This window comes from Apis cerana, linkage group LG7 (genome assembly GCF_029169275.1).
Source record: "Apis cerana isolate GH-2021 linkage group LG7, AcerK_1.0, whole genome shotgun sequence".
Lineage (NCBI taxonomy): Eukaryota > Metazoa > Arthropoda > Insecta > Hymenoptera > Apidae > Apis > Apis cerana.
The window spans coordinates 2,654,888-2,674,052 of record NC_083858.1 but is presented as its reverse complement, the minus strand read 5'-3'; the positions used below and the strand labels follow the sequence as shown (position 1 = coordinate 2,674,052).

General features: G+C 39.2%; 1 protein-coding gene across 6 annotated transcripts in view; it reads right to left on the bottom strand.

Moving 5' to 3' along the window:
- LOC107998431 (serine/arginine repetitive matrix protein 2) overlaps nt 1–19,165 on the bottom strand; it is a 234,111-nt gene that overhangs the window by 95,667 nt on the left and 119,279 nt on the right. The window lies entirely within an intron of this gene.

Genomic DNA, 19,165 nt, shown 5'->3' with positions numbered 1-19,165 from the left:
AAAGGCCACGGGTGAGGAGAGGCCGGGGAAACGAAGGCAGGGGAGAGGGATTTATTACCAAGGATTTACTGTTATTATCCGGAGGGGGAGAAGCACTCGAGCGGCGCGCGGCGTTGCATACGTGTGTGGGGTGGTGCGTTTATCCGATGCACAGACCTCTGTATATGTATATATATATATATACGTGTGTAGCCAGAATATACATGGTCGCGTGCATGTAACGTGGATAAGCTGGATTCGCAAACTCGACGTTCCGCGTCTCCTAGCGACTGCGGTTTGTCCCACCTCGGCCCTCTGCCGCGTATCCATGCATTACGCTCTGCGTAATTGAACAGCGCCAACGTACTTTGCTTTACATTTTAACTCGCCTCCCGCTATTATTCCCGGAACAAACTTTATCCGATTATTGTTTCGAATGGGAATAAAAGGAAGAAATAAAAGATGGTTCGTTTCGGTAGGGAGGATATCGAATCGATCGTTCCAGGTTAAAATTTTCGATCGTTGGAGGAGGGAATGGGACGTTTCGATTCGAAGCTGGGATTAACTGTTTATCGGGTATATTGTAACGTTAGAACGGTTAGGTGATGGTACGATTTCGGAAATGTGCTTTGTTTACGTTACGACTCGTTTCGAACCAGGTCAATGAAGTTTGACGCGCTCTCGAAACGAGAGCTCGGTCGATAATCGATTACGATTGAAATTCCAATATGGCGATTTCAATATGGCGCTGTCTGGATTGGCTTCGATTATTCGAAAAGTCGCTCGTGCAATTTCATTTCAAAATGTTGGGTACAAAACACCACGACTCGTGTCGAGAACAGAATACTCGATGGAACAGTGCGGGCAAATTTAATGCGGATCGATAATTGCCGTCTTGTTTTCGATAGTGTCTGTTACATACAAATTTTGTTTTCGAGTAATTTTATACTTCGACAACCTCGTAATTATCCCGAATCGACTTGATATATAATAATTTTTCTGTTCTCCGCCATTCGTTCTTCTATAATAAATAAAATAAACAATAAATGAACTTATATCGACTTATTAAATATTCGTTACAAATTCAAATTTTGATCGAATTAACACGAAGATTTTTCGCGATTAACATTAACAAAACGGATGAATAATTCGACTCGCAGGGAACGAAGAGTCGAATTTTTAACCAACTTCTCTCGTTGGAAAGAAATAGAATTCCTGATGCAGCATGCGCTCTATTGAAAGTCACGGGATACTACGTTTCTAGGATTTCGTTCGTTGGAAAAATAACCCGGACGGGATATGAATTTTCGTCATGGTGAAATTTTTATTTGCGTTTTGGATTTTTCCCTACATCCTTTTGCCGGGGCGCTGCTGGATTTACGTTTCGCCGTGGAATTTTTTTTTTTTTTCCTTCCTTTTTTTTTACTCCCCCATCCTCCCCTCGGGTAAAAAGTCGAATCCCGGGGCAATGTTTAACCGCGACAGTTCCGGGCAGATTTCATTTCCCGTGTTTGACGGACGATTAACCGACGAGAGAGCACTGTCGATATCCCGTCACGGATTTCGAACGTGGAATAACCTGATGAAACGCAAACCCTTGGCTTCGCCGACGACTCGATGGCGTTGTGCTTTGGGGGAGGAAAAAAAAAAACAGAAATTCTATGGAATATGTGGAAGGAGAACGTGTTTTCATTAATAGGTAAATAAATCGAAATAATAATCGTTTTTTTTTTTTTGAACTTTTACTACGAAAAATTCTTTCGGAAAATTTGATCAAATTACAGTGTGCGTTAAGTAAGAAGGAGCGTAGTAATCCAACTTTGAAGATTGGTTTTTAATTTTTAATCATTTTTCAGAAGATGAATAGAATTTAATAAGAAGGTTCATTTCTTAAAGAGGATGTAATTATAATTAATCTTTCGATGTTTAAAAATTGGCCTATACAATTTGTTGCAAAAATAATGATGTTTTTTTAAATGATATCATCACGATAGGAAAAAAAATCAAATCGAATAATATACTTTAAATAAATTCTTTTGGTTCTTAATTTTATATTGGATAAGAAATGAATATATCCCTTGTTAAAGGAAAAAGTCGTGTCTGCAAGAATATTCATTTCGTGTATCGAGAAAAAGTGTTAATATCTGACGAGAGAAATAAAAGTTCTCTCTTATCTGTTTAAACGATTCTTACATTACAGAGAAAGAAATTTGTACTATCTTTAAGATGAGATCAATTTCAATTTCCGCTCAGATAATTGGAGAATCTTCTCCAGACTTGATTTCACACAGGATAAAATTATACGTGATAGATATTTAAATACTTTGTCAAATCCGAATGGATTCATGAATAATTATATAGGAATTCATTTTGTTAGAAAGTTTTGAATTGGTTATGCGCGTGTAATGATCATACCGATGCAAGAATTATTAACTTTTATAATAACGGTAGCCAATATTACGTCATTTAATTTTTTGGAAAGTGTAAATTGATAAATTAATAAAAATAATTAAAACGTATATTATTTTTAATTTTGTCCGTTCATTCACTTACGATAAAACTCTTATTGGAAAAAAAAAAACTTTACCAAATCCGACGTTTATTAAATTAATCAAAATTACAAATTCTTACTGCAACCTCTCAATTATTATTTCATTCAATCAATCTATTCTTCTGTTTTACAAATAATTTTAAACTAACAAACACGGATGGACATAATTTTTAATCTCTCTCTCTGTCACACACATCTTTACGTCATAATATAATCGAAAAGTGGTCGAGAAAGAGAGAGGACGAGCGATATCATTAATAGTTGAACGAAGAAGATCGGGAAACGGTTTCGTCGACGAGCAGCGCCTCGTCTCGTTTCGCTTGGCGGGTTATTTTCGAGCCGCTCTATTTCTGCCGGCGCTCCCTGCAACTGGCGAGGATCTCCCGCGCGTTTGTTGATAAACTTATTTCGTCCGCGAAAGCGGTGGGAAATGGCGATCGGGAGCGAGAGACAGGGAGAAGAGGAGAGAGAAAGAGAGAGAAGGATAGACCGGGTATAAAAATAAAAAAAAAGTGTTTTGGCCGCCGGCCAAGAGACCTCCTTTTCTTGTTCCTCCTCCCCTCTCCCCTAAAGAAGAAGGGCCCCATGCCAAGCGACGCGACCGCCTAATTTACTCGTTGAAACGGCGATCTTTCTTTCGCGCGACCCGTCCTACGAATCGTCGATTTGGAATGGATGGATGTAACGTTCAGTTTTTTAAAATTTCTTTAAAAGTATGCAACGACGGATGTTTATAATGGTGTTGGCGGTGACGGAGGTGTTTCGTAGAATTCTTTCACTTTGGTGAGAAACGAGAAGTTTGATAGAGGGAAAGTAGACGTTCGTTCATTTCGTTTCAGGGATTGTATGCTATTATGGCTAAATGGCAGTTTGAAAGTTGCAGTGTGCAGAGTGTTTTATTTATGACGAGGGAAGAGAGTGATTTTTATATAGTGGGAAAATGAATGGGAAATATCCGTAGGATAAAATTTCTTTATTTTTGAGTGGATCGAGTAGTTTGAGGAGAAACGTGCAACGAATTTCTTTTTTTTAACAATTTTTCAGAAACTTGGAGATTACACGATTTCTCCAATGTTCGATCTAGATTTTAGACAGGAACGAGAATTAAAATTTTCTCTATCTATAACAGCTATTCCCTCGCATTTTCTCGAAAAACCTTTGAGGAAGGAAAATTTTATATCTTCAATTTATTTTTCTCATTTTTCTACAATTTTACTACAATCGTGTCGTCGTTCACAGGACACATTTCCGCATCCTTTTTTCTTTATAAATTTCAAATTCAAAAAGATAAATGTGAAAATAATTTTACAAATTTCTTTTTTCTATCCTACAAAATCTACTCTCACTTTTTGTGTTTCATTTTCGATAATCTTAATAATTAATATTCATTATCATTTATATTAACACGATACGGAAACACTTGTGTTACATATCTGAATATTAAAATAGAGAATTTCCATCGATGTGTTTCGATATCTATTACACTAATGAAAATTGTAATTAATTATGAACGATAATTAACTCGTGTACACAACAAAAGATAAGACTTGGCAAGATTAGCAGCAATCAGAACATTGTACACTATCTTTTTATAACCTCGCGGAAATTATCTTATTACGACCTTCAAATATCTAAAAAAGCGTTAAATTATAATATCTTTCTCCATATCTTTATGCAAAATCAAATTTTTCTCATGCCATAATATTCGAATTCTCCACAAATAAACTTTTATTTATTAAAATTCGCATTTCCCTCTTTCTAGATATTAGAAAAATATACCCAAACGTTTGTTACATTTCGTGCAGATCTCGAACTAATTAAACGGATCATGGAGCGAAAGAAAGGAAGATCGATCTAAAAATCAATTAGATGTCTCGCAAAAATGCTACTCTCTCGTTCGATATGATCCAATTCGAAAGAATCGTCGTCGATTAACGCTTTCACCACCGATAACGCCTCCCTTTTGCTTTGCCTACCTCGATGCTTGTTCGGCCGCTTTCTACACAGCCAGTGGGTCAAGAAAGCATTCGCTTGGCTAGTTTCCTCGTAATGATTACGTAATACGAATGAAAATTAATTCTGTCAACTTGCTAAGAGATAACGCGCGCAGAATTTGCATAGACGAAAGAAACGTGTCTTGCATATGTTTATGATATCGTAAAATCTTATAATTGCGTCAAGTATATCTGAATAAAATAATGGTATTCGTGTTACTTGTACTATTTTAAATCGGTTTTTTCCCTCGTTTGTTGTCATTGTTTCAGCACGATTTTCCCCGACGTCGTGAATAAATAATACTCACAGATAATTTTTTAAATCACAAACATATATTATCTGTGTATCGAACAATTTTATTATTCGATCTCATAAAGAGTATCATCTTCCTTAGATGTGAAAAAGAGAAGAATGACAATTTCGAGAAGTGAAGAAATAAAGTAGGATGAGGAACATATGCAGTTCAGGCATACGCTCGAATTAAAATGGCACGTCTTTTATGAAGAGGGATCGATGATCAACGAACTAGGTCAATCTGTACGAACGAGTTCGATTTCTTTCGCTTGCATTTCAATTAGCTTGTTCATGCTCGTCGAGCATCACGATGTCGATTTGTGCTCTCTGCAAAAGCATACAGAGCTTTCAGTCTTTGCATTATTATTAAGATACGCGTTCAATGATCGCTACGAATCATTGAAAAAATATTTAGGGCAAGCTGTACATTCAACAACTTTGGAAACGAGATTCTAAAATTAAATAAGCATAGTGTAATAATAATTTACTGTACATGGTAACGTAATTTTTATCACGCAGCATTGAAAATGCATTAAAAGATCTCGAGGTAGAAACGAGAGTTGAGAGCCACTGTCGTTCTCTCTCGTCGACGGGACGGCAACGTTGCCGAGAAGTTACGAGAATTAGCGAGGAGAAAAATAAAAATGAATTCCGTATGGGCGACACGTGACGCAAACTTCCGACAGAAGAACAAGTCTATATTCTTTCCTCGAACGAAAGGCGAAGATTAATTTGGGGATCTTGTTTAAATAAAGATAAAAATTATTTCTCGAAATCGCGTCGCAGTTTTAAAAACTCCCCGAGCCAAGAATCGCGGGAGGAGTGGAAAAACCTTGAACTGGCCGGAATGCCAGAAAATGGTAGAGAGAGTTAATTCTGATTCAGTAATCCGGGCATTAAGGAGGTTAACGGCACGAGTCGAGTTGTGGATTTTCAGCAGAGGCGCGGCGGTAAGCGAGATGTCCCCATTGTTTCTGAATAATTTATTAGCCGTGGCTTTGGATCGCGACGATTGAATGGTCAGTGACCGGATGTGACGTGCCTGCGGGCCAAGATGGCCGGCCACGATAATTACTCGCGTGTTTACGACCGATAAAGCTTCAATGCCCCACCTACACGAGCCGCACAGTGCACCTATGCGCCCACTCGCGCGTCCTAAGAGAGAGAGAGAGAGAGAGATACGCGCGCGTGTGTGCACAAAATGTCACGAACATGGCCCTCGATATGGGCAGGGAATCTCGATTCAATTTGATGGTTTCGACACTGGTTATTATCAAATTTTACCCAGCTTGTTGACTCGAACGTTGATTACTATGATTCGACCGGATAATAAAATTTGAACGAGCGGTGAAAAATTTAGAATAGACTTATTTTTGTGTTTTATGTATATATATATATGTATATTACGGATACTATGAGCTTCGAAAATACAGGGGATAGTTATCGTATCATCGAAAAAGAATTTATCATAATCTTCCTTGTTATCTAGCGCGATAACATTATTGAATAAAACTGCAATAGTTGCCCATTAATCGTATTTCCAAGTCAAAGTGTTACTATCCTACTTATATAACGTTAACATGACGGTTATGAATAAATTATATTTGCATATTTAATATCTGTAATTTCGAGCATCCATGGTTGGCTGCAGTTTGGAAAAAATTAAACGTAAAGTTATCTATGTAAATAAATGTGTAATGTTGCATTATTTCGTATTCTTTTTATCTTATCTCGAATGCATCGTGCACAATTATCACGTTATTATAATTTTATTGTTTTATTATATTAATTGAATCATGCGTTCCTCTATTCGTTAATAGGTACGTATTCATATATGGCACACTCTATCCGCGGTTTCAATTATCTACGAAAGACCTTGAAACTTGTTCCTCCCCCGGATACGGAGATCTCGCTGTAATTTCTGATACGTACGATCACTTATCATCTTCCTTTGGATAAAATTTTAAAAGATCGATAAACAAATTGTTACAAATTTTAAATTCTCGTAATAAGATTATTGTATAATTTATTATTAATTGTATCAATGCTTTCTTCGATTTGTAATTGGAAATAATCTAATTGAAATCTAATTGGAAATGAAATAAAAAAAGATTTTCTTACAAATATTGGCTATGATCGATTGCTTTCACTTTATTCGTGCTTAAAATAAATTTTTTTTTCAAAATAAGATTTCCAACGTAGAAACGAAGCGTTATAGATACTTTATGTAACACATTTCTTATTCTCAATGAAATTATTAATTTTTCTTTCTAATAGTACGTATTTTATCAATTTTAATTAATCTCAATTCATATCTGAATCATATTTATACAAGAAAATGTAAGATTAAATATAAAAAAAAAAAATGTAGAAGGAAAAATATAAAATATTCTATGACGCATATCTTGATAATAAAGGAATAAATTTAATAAGAGCAGAAATTAAGAATGCTAATTAAAAAAAGATGCTAAAACGTTTTTCCCCGTTGTTCCCCTGTTATAAAAAAAAAAAAAAAAAAGAAAAGAAAAATTAACAAGGATCGTTTCCCTTTACAACAAGTAAATCGTGTTTTCGATGGGCGAACAAACGATTAAAATGCCAAGAAGTTGGCTTAATCATAGCGTTACTTGTATAGCCTTAGCCTACAGTGGGTGTGTGAGTTAACGGCCTTGAAAGCATAACAGTAAAACCGGCGGTCACGGTACGACGACTCCGGAATCCCTGCACCAAAATCACCAGCCGGAACATGTAAAACGCGTTGCGAATGAAAACTACCTCCCATACAATATTCGCGCGAAGCCACGCCGCAAATCATCGTGTAACACGTTATCGCGGCTCTCGATCTGCGTCACTGACAAATGTGTGTTTAGCTGTAAACCAGGCTCCGTGTCGTTCGAACACGGTTTCCACGGCTGTAATCGAGACCTCTAACCGGCGATATCCCATCGATAAATTATCGTTCCCTTTCCTTATTCCGATACAATACATCTTCGAACGATAATTACGCGCCCCGTAATTAATCGTCGGTTCGTTCGATAAATGTGATTACCTCGTTTCAAAATCTCGCGCAACAATCCAATTTCCAAAGGGACTTTCAAAAGCGGAATTACAGAGGATAATGAAAATGTTGTAAACTTAAAAAATCGTAAAGTTAATATCGTTGTCAACGATTTCACTTTTCGATTTCAAAGTACGGTCGGTACGGTAGATCCGTCATTCGCGCTTCGTGAGACGCGATACCGACGGGGCCGTTTCATCGATCGCACGACGTGGAAAGAAACGCGAAATTTTTATTAGTTCCCGAATTTTATATTCCGGTCTTCGGAGCGAGAGAGCAAGTATTACAAAGCGCCATGCATCAAGCGAACTCGACGTATATAGATATATATATATGTGTGTGTGTGTGTGTATCTATAATCTGACCTCTTCGAATATACGTACTTTTCTCGCTCTATCTTTCTCTACGAGAAATCGATCGATTTACTGGGTGTCCTAGAATTTATTCCTCTACCTCTGAAATGGGAAACGATATATCATAATACACGCAACACGCTGCCTCCGATAACATTCTATCGATCGAATAATCACGCTCTTTGCCTCTTCTCTGCTGGGAATACCGGCGCTGCCTCGTCTAATCCCCGCCGTATTTCGTCCACGACATTCAACCACTCGTGCGAATTGAAATTCAACGCGGATTCCTCCTTTCGATTTATGGACGGTGTTGTGTCGCGCGTGCAGGCGCGTTTGGGATAGAATAACTTTTAAAGTATCTAATCAACTTTAAAGACTTATATGTGCACTTTTTTTAATACTGCCGTAATTTAAAGAGAGAGTTATTTTTTGTTTTAATCGCGTAATATACAGAAACATTTCTAACGAAAATAAATAAGAAACGTGATATGCGTATTATCACGAATATTTAACGCAACAATTTAATCGTTGTATAATAAAATTTAATCAGAGAGCATTTTTTTAAAAAGTAATTTTTGCTATCGTTAAAAATAATTCACTTGCATCGAAGATATCGCAATTTATAAATTTATATCCTTCGAGCATAACAACGAAACTTTTTACGTAAAACACGGAGATAGGGACACGATGACAGCACAAAGAGAATTCATTACGCATCGAGGAACGATTGCCTTCTCGTTAATTATGCGATTAGACGATGCACCCGGATCATAGCTTCCAAGAACGAGCCTCGTCCGTCTTGTCCGAGTAATCGCAACAGCTGTCCGCTCGAGAAGAAGGCGTCGTTAATAAAAGTGAGTGAATGACAAGTATGCTCGAGTTTTATATATACACACACTTACGAGTGTTTAGTTTATTCATCGATCGGCCGTCTTGCAAACTCGCGAAGCACGAGTGTTAAAGCCTCGGAAGAAGGGTTCATCGTATCCGTTTTCCACGATCTTTGGGCGGTCTCTCGGGAAAAGTTGTGACAGATTTATCGTCCCGACAAAATTAATTAATTGATCCGTCCATTAAGCACCACGGAATAATCTCTGCAATTTTCGAGATCGAAATGTACTTTGAAAAATTTTCCTACGATATTATTCATCCGACTTTCTACTTATTTATAACAAAATTCCCTCTATATTCAAACCTCGAGCGAGGATTACACGAATTAAAAATAGTTACTCGAGGACCAGGACAGACGTTCTCCTCTCGTCTTTCTCGGGTCACGAACCGGCCGCGTGTTTTGCTTACGCTGCCCGCCACCATTGTGCATTTGATCGTGTTGCGCCGGTGACGTCACGGCCAATTGACCTCCCCTGAGGCCACTCCGCGAGCCAATGGTTTGTACGGGGATGTACGTTATTCCTGGACTGAGACCACGGTTTCTGACGCTCGTTCGAAATGGAACGATCAGAGAAACAGAGAGAGAGAGAGAGACTACTTTAACGGCGCGTCTCGACGCCGGAAAGTCTCCCTTGTTTTTTCTGGAACCGCGCCGACTCTCTCTCGAGGAGAGGAGAGGAGAAGCAAGTCATTAGGTTCAAAGGCTTCTCGGGATCGGACGTGAACGGGGCTTGGTTAAAGTGTAGCTTTTGGCAAGAGCGGGGACCCTGGATTCAACGTTTGGTGATACGTTTTTTACGACCAGTTCGACCACTCGAATTCTCAATTCCTTCCGTCGGGATTTCGAGAGGATTTAGATGTCGAAGTTTTTGTTTGCATGTGTTTTGTTCAAAAATATTCTGGAAATTTTCAATCGAGCTTAAGGATGAAATCTTTAATATTCTATCTCGGACGAATGGACACAATGGGATATATTTGTGCTTGTTTAGATAATGAGCTCGTTAAACGATGATTAAATTGCGAAGGTAAAAATCTCTATTGATGCAACTGGCGATCTCTATTAACTTTGGCAATTTTTATAACATCGAACACGTTTATTTCGTTATCGATTCACCTCTGACGTTCATTAACTTTATCCAATAATTTTTACAGATAAAAGACGAGAGAGGGAAAAGGAGAAAAAGATTCGAAAGATTTAAACGGGATCGTTCAAAGGTTAATCGAAAGCGAATAATTAACGCGGAATCAGCGCTCAAATGCGTTCTTCTTGGACGAAAGTGGACTCAAAGAGGACCTTTGATTTCGACAAAGAGATGAATTCTAATCTAGATTTACTACGACGATAAAATTTCACGAATCAATGAATCGATCAAGTTCGAGAAAAGAAAGTTTTAAACATCTTTCATATTGTATAATACCGAAATTACGTTCATACATCCATCTTACACGTTTTCTCCTCTCGTCTCTTTTACAATTTCTAAACGTTACAATCAATTAACAATGCAATAACGGCGATAAATCGATAAAGTTGAAACGGGAGGCTGCACCACACTTTCTCTAATCCCGTTGCATCGATCAATTAACAAAGCTGATAAAGATTCTGAGAAGAATATTAGAAAGGGGAATCCAGTTTCATTTAGGTCAACCTAACTTCTCGCTTTGTAAATGTCAAAGTTACGAGATTATATTCTCCACTTCGTCCCCCCTCCTGTTCTTTATTTACATGTTATCCGGGATACACGTTCGCGCACGTAAGTAAAGATCGATGAGACGAGTTCGTGTCGCAAGAACGATGGAGGGGAAGCAATTAAAGATAAATCGTTTATGATACGTACATTCTTGTACACTCGAGTTGAAAGGAGATTTTTCACTGTAGAAAAATTTTAAAACTAAATTTTAAAATGGAGATGAAGAAAGAAAAAATTTTCTTCTCGAAAATTTGCTAATTTTTTTCATAAAATTATTCAACCTCGAATATCGAAATTAGAGAAGAAGGATTGAAACTTCAATTTTCGATTCTGAAAATCTTTTAGTAAATCTTAACAATCGATAGAATTTTTTAGAGGTCTTTAAGAAGAAAAGTACCTTCACTTTTCTATTTGCAATCGCCTCTATTTTCTATTTGATATAAAAACATGTTTGAAAGGAAATGAACTCGGTATCGTGAAAGTAAAGATTTCACGGTTTAAAATGAGTTCGAGTCGATTGTTGTACAGTTTTTCCTCTTTTTCTTTTTTTTACGAAATTATTAAACATTTTAAAACGTTTATTCTCCGCTCTCTCTTCTCGGAGAGAAAAAGAGGAAGGAAATTTTTTTAATTCTCTCTCTATCGAGTATAAAAATAAATATTGGCCATTACTTCGAGTCTCGAATGTCTCGTAAAATTAGATAGATCCTCGTAAGAGAGACTCGTATATAAGTGAGCCATCGGTTAAAAACTTTTGCCTCTGACTTTCCCTGATCTCGTTAAAGGAAAAAACTTCAAGTTCATCGAAGTCTCTCTCTCTCTCTCTCTGTCCTATCTTCCAGTCTGCAATTATAAATTCTCGAGATTCGTTAAGTTTAAGTACGCACGAATCTTATTTATCTGGCTTTAAAAGCTCGTTTATTGCTCGTATCTACCCGAACGACGATAACCTTCGCCTCGCAACTCGACAGATCAGTATTCATTATTCAGTTTGTTAGTTTTATGCCCGTTTCATTGGCTTGCTGTTATTAACGGCGGTATAAGATAGGTATTTGTACAGATTTCTTGTGCCCTTGTTCCTTCGCGTGACGTGGATCACGATCGAATAAAGATAATTAAGTTTTAAAATAAATTTCAATCGTTGATTTATTCGTTTCGAACAAAAATCCGTAAGGATTTACTATTTTATTTTTTCTTTCCTTTCAAGAAATTTAGAAAATGGAGTTTAAGTTTTCAACGTTGATCAAAACTCAATTTTGAGCTCGTTTCTTATCACTGTGCACAGTGTCTATCGGTCAAGTGTTTTCGATAAAGCATAATATTCAGAGTAGAAAATTTGGTAAATTTATAATATTTCAAAAAATTTCTTGAGTAATTGGAAAAATATTTAAATTACATCGAGAAAGATAAAAATGTTTGTTGTAAAAAAATTTTAAAGTAATATCAAAGGAGCGCAACAACCGTTACAAATTACTCGTTCAAATCATCGTTAAGCCTCGTCTAGAATAAAAGACATTGTCTGTAGACAGTTCACATTCAATATCTGGCATCATTGTCGGATTATCAGCGAACAATGTGTATAAACTATTTGCAGACAATGTTATCTGTTCATTTTTTAACAATCTAAGCGAGGTTGCTATCGCGATTCATGAGGCATATCTGCTTTTCAATTTACAGAAAAAGAAATAAGAAATTATTAAACCATTAGGAAGACGTTCGTTTTTGTATCGAAACTCATCCATATGGAAATAATCCTGTCAAAGAATTAAATCTAAATAGTTTTTGATTTAAAAATATTGCGAAATCCTATCACAAAAAATCTATTCAAAAATATAAAGAAAAGATACCAATTCATCCTTCTATAAAATAGCATTTAAGAAATTCACTTACTTAATTCAACGTATATTGCCTTTCGCAGATATTCCAACGAAAGATAAGATATTTGGAACTTATATTTTGTCTCTCGTTACTTACAGATTATCCGCGAACGCATACAATAGCCATTTCCTCTTAATTTATACGAGGCTTTACGCGTGAAAGGAAGTGGATTTCCTTTCGATTCAAAAATTCAATAATCTTCGATTCGATTCGTGCGAAAGAGTCGTACATTTCGATATACATCGATAAAAACTTTCATCGCGCAACAATTCTAATTAATTCGGGTAATAAACGTCGACACGGATTCGAGCGGGACAGGTGGTGGCAAACGTTATATCCGAGGAAATTATTTCGTTACGTCGTGGCGCTGAGTGGAAAAGATAGAGGAGTGGGGGAAAGGGACGACGCGCATGCGCCTCACTCGTCGTGCGGAAAGTCGTCCGTATTAAAAACAATCATTACGAGACGGCCGCGTGCGTTTACTCATTAACGAGGAAAATAACGTTTGCCAATCTTTCTGGCTGAGCCAGCAATTAGAGCAAATAGCGAGATGAAAGTTTTCACTGATAACATTGTATGCGCGCCGCCGCTTTCGAATGCCTTTCAACGTGGAACAACGAACGCCGTTGAGAAATATGTATTTTGTGGACACCCAGTTACATTAACAACGTACTTAATTAAAGGATGAAACTGATAATTAGCGACTCTGCTGATTCCCGATTAAACGTGGCGCAGAAAAGACTAATTACGGCTTGAAATTCATCTCTTCCGTCAATTTTTTTTTTTTGAACGAAAAACGCGCAACGAGGCACATTCGTCGAACGGTTGAATTACGCGACTTCCCCCTCCCCCTCTCGATCGTCTGCTCGATTTCCACCAATTCTAGTCTCCCTTCCTTCCGATTCTATTACAGATCGAGGCTAAAAATAACGCTAAAATAAATTCGTGGAGAACAAATTCGACCTCTTCCGCTGGAACGGAAACCACCAGAGAGAGCGTAGAGTGGGTCAGGAGACGAGCCGACGATGGCCGTTCCAGTCGAGATCCTTACGAGTCACGAGTTCGTACGCACGGAACACCTACGTGGCGGAAAAGAAACCACTCTCGTGCTTCTTCCTTTCACCTTCCTCCCTCCCCAACTCCGTGAAGCGAGAGAGAGAGAGAGAGAGAAGGATCGAAGCGAGGCTCGATAGAAACGAAATCAGGGAAACGGTGGAGAGAAAGAGAGAAGTACCCCGGTGAGTTTATATCGCGACGGGACTATCAAACAGGGGCGGATACGAGGATCCCTTCGAGCCATAATTCTCGACCCAGTCGTCGTCGTGGGTGTGTATATATATATATATATGTACTCTCTCGGTAAGGGGATTTCACGTAGCGCGCGCGCGCGTCTCTGTGTGAGGGCGCCTGCAACAATCAGGCAAGGTTACACAGGCGGGCAGACGAGTGCAAGAGTCACTGGCGGCGATCTGTGTCTGAGATATGCAGTCCGACGGGAGACCGGAGCCAAAGGGGGACTAGAGAGAGAGGCCGCGTTGGAGACGGAGAGATAGACGGAGGGAGAAAGACGGAGAGAAACAGGTCGATATCTCTGTTCTGCCTGCTCACTGGGATCCCTTCTACGCGAACGAGCGACCGAGCGAATGGACGGTGGTGGGGAGGGGAGAGGGGAGCGAGGAGAGGCGAGAGGACTAACGTGGCAAACGGAGAACTAGCTGAACCGGTTTGACGGACCTCGACTGGTTTCATTAAACCCCGGTTGTAACCTCCTCCGTTACCTCCTCCTTCTTCTCGTCCAACTCGCCTCTTTCCATCGTCTCGTCGCTGTGTACACGCACGAGCGCCGCTGAAAAGCCATTCGTGGCTCGTTTCTCGTTCCCCGAGTCTCGAGCCAGGTACATTTGCCTCTTCTCCGCGCGCCAGCGTGTACGTGTACAACCACTGGGAGGAGGGAGGGGAACAGAGAGCCAGGGCTCGGTGTGCGTGTAAGCACGCGCGCGCGCCAAACAGAGACTAGAAAGAGGTAAGGTGCAAAAGGAAAGTCCCGGATAATTGCCGTGGTCCCGTAATGTCCACACACCGATGCACTCTTCCCATTCCTTCTACCTCGTGCTTCGCGACGAGTTCTTTTCTCCTTTTCTATTTATTCCTGCTCGTTCCGCACCACCCAAGGGATCTCTGTCTTCCTTTTCACTTAATTTTAGCCCGGTTTCACGCGACGCGAAACAAATCCATCTTTCTTGCGCTTCTTACAAGTTGTATAGGGAAGAAGGGATCACATGTATCAACAATCAAATTTTCACGACTCGAGAAATAATTAAGAGCCAAGATCTACAAGTTTGTAAATTCTTTGGAAAGTCGAAATTCGAAATGGAATGGAAAAAAGGTATAATGATAGGAGCTATACATTTGAGTGCAAGTAAAACTATAGTCAAATACCAATTCGAATCACCTGATTTCTAAAAATTCAATAATCGCATCTCGATTATTTGATCGTTGGGATACAAGAGAAAACCAGGCACGTTAACAATACCTTATTAAAATTTGAAAACCAAATTATTTAAAAATTTATCGATCTTCTAATATTTAAGGATCCAAGGAGACTCACGAGCCACATAGTTCAACTATCGCAGATAAGTAAAAGTATCATACAGATTGAAATCTCCAACGCGTTACAATGATAAAATTATTCGCGAATTGCATACTTTCCGGATTTCTTTTCCATCCCCCCGAGCGCGTACACGACGACGTCATCGACGATTATTATTTCCCGTATATAACAGTCCCTGCTCCGTGGGGGTGGCCCTTCTCCTCGGCTTTTTCTCCTCCTCGAAACGAAAGGGTGTCCGGAGCGGGGTGGAAAGAGAGGGTTGTTTCAACGAGGGATTCTGCGAACCGTGAGCCTGCGAGTCGTTGGATCAATACGCCGTCGAGTAATTGCGGTGTAACGATCGAGGGGGCGAGGAAGAAGCCCTTTCCCGCGCGCAGCCCCTCCCGCCTAGCCCTCTCCCACGGTATCACCCTCTGAAAACACGTCGATATGCACGCAGATATCACGCGGATGATTCAGAACTCGATGCTCCAATCGAGATAACCGATCTCATTCCTCCCCCCTCTCTGTTTCGCGTCCGCTTCGAGCGCAAAAACGAAACGGCCGGCCTCCTCTCCTCCGTTCGAGCCTCGTCCGCGGATAATATCGGTGGAAAATTGTTTTCCACCGAGCCCCCTCCCTGCCTTTCGAATTATCCTCGTTCGATTCGCGATAAAATTACTCGAATTATTTCGAGTCGTATATATATATATATATTTATTATCGAGAGATTTATTTATGAGTCGAAAATTTCGATCGTGGAATATGGTCGACGGGGATGAAATTCGGAGGGGGGAAACGATGCAACTTTGGCTGCTTCGAATGGAACAATGTTTTTTTCCCTCCCCAAAGGATCAGGTTGAAAATTATGGTGAAATTTTATCGGAGATAAAAAGTGTTTAATTGTAACCGTGATTGATAGACGCGATCGATACGATAATTGAAAATTTGAAATGTTTGTTTATTTCGTATAGGAACAAAGGATTCGAATTTTTTAAAATTTTGCCTCGTGTAAAAAGCAGTTTTTACAACGTTTGAAATTAATTTACCAATAGTAGATCGAATAAGGAAAATTTGTAGATGATTATTGTTTCGTAAAAGACACGATGTATTGATTCGAAGGAATGCGTCTTTCGGTAGTAAGAAAATTCGTTTTGAATGTATGCAAAAATCGTATAAAAATTTCGCTTTATTTTTGATATGCACAATTAACGATATCATTAACCCATCACTCTCTATTTATATCGTTTGAAAATAATTGCCAGGTACGGTGAAACAACTACGTTTTGAACCCTCGTCATCCGTTGAGATATTTTTGTTTTTTTAAAATAAATTAAGCGAATGAAATTTCTACTTTACGTACTTTAGATCTTGAAATACGGAATTTCGAATGACAAAATAATTTATTCCAACATACTCTATCTTTATATATAACGATTAAACTTTGCACAATCTATCTTGAAAACGCTGATCTAAAACAAGTGTATCATATCCCTTTAATTAATTAAGGAATATTAAAAATTAGCATCCCCGAGATCCAAATATTTATCCAAAAATTTTTAAGCGAAGAAGAGGAAGAGGAAAAAATGTTTCGAATAATTTTACCTGAACTTAAAAATGGATATTTACCTAAAATTTTTAAACCAAGAAGAAGAAGAAGAAGAGAGAAGCGTTTCGAATTTTAACCGAATGGTGATCATTCGCAGTTCTCTCTTCATCACGACCTTGTTCTTTGCCGAGGTCTTGTCGCCTCGAGCTCGCTTCCCCCGAATTAGTAAAGTACAATCTACAATTACCCGCTGGTTAAACGTAATCATTACCACGAGAACGATCTTGACCGTGCTCGACGACCCCGCCGCCTTCGAGTGCCTATTTAAAGCAATTGCTTTCTACGAAACCCTTCCTAATTATCATCAGGTACAAGTGAAAGGATTACCATCGAGAAAATTAAAAGGAGGAGCACGAAAGAATCCGCAAGAATCTGCACGACGAGACCAAGTTAAATATTAAATTAAAATCGCTCGTGTTTCAACGAAAAATTAAAAATTTGAGAGAAAATAGGAACGATATTTCGAAAAATTCCACGGAGAATTTAAACAAAACTTCTAGATCGATCTTCCAAACCTGCTCTCGAATTTCGAGATCCTAATCCCTCGAGGCCCGGTTAATTTTGCGTCCATTCGTTTCGCGCTTTATCCAAACCGTGAACGCTCGTGAATCTTCGCGCTCGAGGAGGGCCATGAATTCAGGATGGACCGTTGCAACGGTATAATGGAAGGAAAGGATGGAGAGAGAAGGGCGATAAAGAAGCGCGACAGAGGGCGCCCACAACCACGTGCGCCCGAGCACGTATAAATAGACGAAGAATCGTTGAAAGGTAAGGAAAATGTTGGCCGGTTGCCAAACGTCGCGAGATAAATAATTTATCACCATCGCGTAAACGTGAGCGATCGAGCCAGCTGTTTCATCCGCGTCGCGCAACTGAAACTTGTATTCGTCCGTTTTCTCCTTTCCTCTCGTTTTCCATTCGACCTTTGCCCCTTTCTCTCTCCTTCGTCCATCCATTGGAATTCGCCAGAGGCCTTCCTCTCCTCGTCACGGCGATCAAAGAAGGACGCGATCGTGTAGAACCGTCGTCGTAAATCTTGGACCAGTTCTCCGTGACGATATCTTTTGCGTATCGTTTTCTCGGTGGGCGTATCGTTAGCCAACGTGCAGCGCATCGTTGAAACACGAATGGTTTCGGGTATTTAAGCCCGCACATGTCCGTCCGCGACATCCTTCTTCTCGCACGACTCTTCTCTCTCGCGATTACTCTTGACCAACTTTTCGACCATCTCCTCTACTTTTAGCGCGTATTATACCCTCGAGTTCTCGACGACGACTCGAAATCGAATTTATTCGTTTAAAAAATGGATTGCAAAAATTCGCACGTCGAGAAAAAAAGAAATACCCGACTCGAATGTTTCCTGGAACAAGCTCTATCGTTCGGGGAAAATCTGGGTTAAGTATCGTTATATACACGGGATTTAGCTCGTGTCAATATTGATTCAGCTTTCGCGCCGGTGTTTGAAATTTCGAATTCGAGAAACAAAGGAAGAGGTTTTCTTCTCGTGGGCGAACCATTAAAATATATTCTTTCTCCCATCGAGTTATCGATCTATTCTCTTTTTCGCATTCCACCGGGTGCAAAATGATCTTCCTTTTTCTCGATTCGATCGAGATATTATATCACATCGTTGATGATACGTGAATGATTGTTGGCGCAAACTTGGAAAACGAAGACTGAATTTCAAACTGGCACCGTAACACTGTAATTAAGATTTCGAATCGAAACGGGTTTCACTCTTAATTGCATGCAATCAGACGGATCGAGTATTCCTACATCGAATCTGCCAGATTTCACCTACCGATCGTGCCCGACAGATGTTTCTCTCCGTTTAAAAAAAATTATACCACTTAAGAGATATACGCACAAGCATAAATCCTTCCTTTCGAACTTTTTTCATCGAATTATCTTGTTCCTTCTTTCATTATTATTTTCAATATAATTATGAGTTTATACGTGTAATTTAACAGCACGATTTTTATTACATAGAACGTAAGGCAACATCGCAGCAGCCAGAGGGACCGTTGAATCGTGTGCAGACGCGCGACACGACATAGAAGATCTCGTAGGAAACGCGTGACAACGTAGCATTCTAGTAGAGGAAAGTGCGTGAAATCGTCGCGTTTAATCTTACGCTTACGAAAATGGGCTGATATCGGCCTGTGTTATCGCGCTTCGCCTTGATAACCGAAACTCTTATCACGCTCGCAGCTTCCTGAACTGTTGGCCAACCTTAGCCAAGCGATTTTTTGCCACAGAGAAAAAGAGAGGGAGGGGGA